This window comes from Saccostrea cucullata, unplaced genomic scaffold (genome assembly GCF_032062105.1).
Source record: "Saccostrea cucullata isolate Sc308-1 unplaced genomic scaffold, CSIRO_AGI_Scuc_v1 ctg23562, whole genome shotgun sequence".
NCBI classification, from domain to species: Eukaryota; Metazoa; Mollusca; class Bivalvia; order Ostreida; family Ostreidae; genus Saccostrea; species Saccostrea cuccullata.
This window is the reverse complement of record NW_026932376.1, coordinates 1077-5148: the sequence shown is the minus strand read 5'-3', so window position 1 is coordinate 5148 and position 4072 is coordinate 1077. Positions and strand designations below refer to the sequence as shown.

Genomic DNA, 4072 nt, shown 5'->3' with positions numbered 1-4072 from the left:
AATGCTTCAGAGTAAAGCAACAATATGTATATTAAAGTTATTAATGCGTTATTTTATTTTCAACTGAAGGCTAGAAAATTGCATAAATTTTGTTGTTTTTAAATGTTTGGCGATTAGCCGTTTTTTAAGATGATTTTTAATGTGTTTTCACTCTAAGAAAAATACACATTTAAGCGTGACGTTTAGCTGTTACGCTGCTACACCTCCTAGGTTCTAGGTTTTAAAGATCTTTAAAATAAATTCAATCAAACACTATAAAATAAGAATTCCAATGTCTATTAGATTTATATATGTGCATCTTTTGTATATTGTATTTGATAATATGACGCCAAATATAAAAGATATGGACACTGTGAAAACACTTTTGGATCAACCCTCATAAATCCCCATGCATAAACCAATATTTTTTTTTCCTCAAGCCAAGAAATTTTGACCTCAAAAAATATGTGATTTTACAGTTACTTTACTTATTCTTTTGTGAGAAATTTACCAAACAAGCATTCCACATAGAATGTAGGCTAAATAAAAGGTAAGATATATTTTAATGTAACACATATTTGAGAAGTGGTACAAAACAGAAATGATACTTATAAACTCCAAAGACTATTTTGAAAAATGAAATCACACAATTGTAACAAAATTATAGTTTTACATTTTTAGTTCTACAAAATCTTTGAATATCAAAAGAGATACAATTTGTCTTGATAAAAGACACAGAAAAGAAAACAAGAATAGAATAAATGAGTATATGTTTCAACCGATGCTTAATCAGTATTTCGTTACATTTGATTAATAAAAGTGAAATATATCAATTTACATTAAGTTTGTAGACAGATTTCAAATTAAGAATTTGATTTTTTTTAATTCTAGCAGATCAATTGACAATAATTTAAAAATGTGCATGTGATTAAGAAATTTTTAAGATTTTTTCTCTTTCCATATTGTTACACCATGCTTTATTCAGCATCATGTACTAAAACTAAACTTTACAAGATGAAGAGCTCTTTTATGGGGAGATAAGTTTAGCATAAACTGAAATTACTTCTCTTGACATGCCACAGATAAATAAACTAACATTAATTATACTTTTCTATTTTTATGGTAAAGAATGCAAAATAATAAAATATTGAATTAACTGTTTCTGATTGAAAGATAAACAGTAACATAGTCACTTTTAACCACAAAAGTCTGGCTACATCCGTCCTGTTTGCAGAATCTCCAAAACAGACAAACCATTTGCTCCTGCTTTTGTTAGGCAATTTGCAAGCTGTTTTTGTCCAGGACACCACTGAATTTTTTTCACTTCTCCAAACTCTGAATTGTTATAATAAATGTCATACACTTGCCTACACTGTTTTTAGCACTTGGTATCCTAAATTTTCTTTCAACCACGCTCTGCTACCATTGTTAGATCATGCTTTATTCAGCATCAACAACTTAAACTAAACTTTACAAGATGAAGAGCTCCCTCATGGGGAGATAAGTTAAGCATAAACTGGAGTTACTTACAGTTACATTCTACAGATAAGTAAACTAACACATATTTTGTTTTTAAAGTGTTGATGACTTATACAAAATATTGTTTCTGCCAACTGAGGGGTAAACAATAACAATGTCTTTGAATTAAGAAATATATACACAATTGCGAAGATACCACACATTCAATGTCATGATGATGTATATTTACAATAAGAATCAATCAGAATCTTATTAGAATTATATAATTTGACTCTTTATAATGCTTTCAGTCTTCGTGGTTATTTAAGAAAAACATAAAATCTACATTGTCAGTGTTTTATTACACTTTGATGGACCTCGTATATGAGATTAAATATTCTCTTTCGTGTCTCGAACTGTGTAAGTTTTAAAATTATTGATGTCATATTCCATGCACTAGAATCTGTGTCTCTTATCATGAGACAACGTTCGTCATCGATATTGATGATAAAATAATGAAAAAATATTAAAAAAAAAAAAGAAGAAAAAATGCATTACATATGATTTCAAATAATTGTTGTTATTCATTGAACTTGATAGATATAGAATCTCTTCATTGTTCCCTGATAGTGTTTTAACTAGAAAATCATTAATGTACAATTCTAACTTCAGATGATGGCGTTTTATCTTGTACTGGTTTTTCTTCTTCCGACAACATATGGAGACACACAGAGCGGAAGTTGTAAAGACATGTTACAGGGTTTTCTAACGGGACAACTGTCGTCTGTTCTAGAAACTCATCAGGTAGAAACTTTAAGGCGGGAATTCAAAAACTTCACTGACGTCATCGAGAAATCTATGAAAAAGTTCAAGGAACAAGTGACCGCTAGCAAACTGGGCGAAGGTCTCTATAAAGAAATATATAAATATAATGCCATTTGTATTGTTTTGATATTTTATCACTAATTACGTCATAAATTATTGAATAATTCCTTTTTTTTAGGTACAGGGAACAGAAAAATTGCTTACACAAGATGGGGAAAGAGACTTGTCCCTCAAAGGCAAATTTAGTTTATTCCGGTGAATATAATTATGTTATGCGTTTATTTTAGCTGTTAGATGATATGCATTTCTTTATTTCATTTTATGACGTGTTTTTCCTCATTATTCATATAGACAAATGGATAAGGATGGTTATAATAAATCTATAATAAATCTATACATGTAAAACACTTTATAGCATTTTAAAATAACTGATATAAATGTTATATGAAATCAAAGTTTTAAAAATTATAGGATCTGCGGGGGATCACATTATGCTCATAAAGGAGCAGCTGTAGATCCCCTTTGTTTGCCAAGAGATCCAGAGTGGGGGATTTACAGGGATGGAAATGATGGAGATAAGGCATATGTATACGGAGCAGAATACGAAACGAACACGTACAAGACTCACTATACCTCACTCCAGTCCCATGACGTACCGTGTGCTGTCTGCCTTGTTCAAAATAGGTCTGTTGTGAAAATGATTCCAGGTGAGAGATTAAAAATTATTTACCTTAAACTTGGTTTGTTGTATTTTCTGATTGTCATTTTAAAGTCAAATATACTAGCTTCGTCAAATCATCTGTGATGTCACAAAAGAGAATTCATATTGTGAAAAAGTAAATATGGGGACATTTCCCATAATGTCTTCTGGTAAAAAGCATCATAGCCATGGATAATCACATGCATTTTTAGTGGGACTTTTATATGAGTCGAATCATAACAGTGCAGCCATAAGTGATCAAAATCATGTCTGAGATCAAGGTAAAAAATGAAATGAAATTCTAAGAATAACAATTAAACCAATGATTTATAAGTCGTTTAAATTGTCACAAAATAATTCTTTAAACAATAATTATAACCTCTTCTTTCTGTAATATAGACATTTATTTAATCTTAGCATACAATATTATATAGCTGAAATAACTTTAGCTGAGCCAAGATCAATATCAAAGCTTAACAAAAATTATTTGACATGTCTAATGGCTGTTTGAACTAACTTAAAAGAATCTGAAAACAGCGCATCAATAAAATTGTGCAAAATTTATAGAAATGCCTACATTACATCATTTTTTTGTTATAGCGAGAAAAACCTGTTACAAGGGATGGAACCTGGAATACCAGGGCTACCTAATGGCTGGGTATTATAATCATAATGCTGGTACAACTTACAAGTGTGTAGACAAGGATCCTGATACCTTGCATGGCGGTCAAAGTAAATTATATGGCAACCTATTTTATTTTGTAGAAGGTCGATGTGGTTCATTAAAATGTCCACCTTATGTTGAGGGAAGAGAAATAGTGTTCGTTGTTTGTTCCAAAAAATAAAGAATTAACACAAGGAGTGTTTTACTTTCATTTATTGTTATATTAATTCTATATTCATTTTTTATAAATTGTTTTTGTCACACATTTATCTATTTATTTTTATTTCAAAATTTCTGCTGTACAAATAAGTTGTTCCGCTAAGATAATGTTGAACCATTAGTTTACCTAAAGTTAGAATTTAAAAAAGGAAAATGACTACATGTATATAAAGTTTTTAATTACTTCGGCACAATTATTGCCGTGTAGTAACTGACAAAACTTTATA

General features: G+C 29.9%; 1 pseudogene; it reads left to right on the top strand.

Annotated features, from left to right (window-relative positions):
* The first annotated feature begins 2112 nt into the window (after positions 1–2112).
* Positions 2113–3807, top strand: LOC134234984 (uncharacterized; annotated as a pseudogene).
* Positions 3808–4072: the final 265 nt, after the last annotated feature.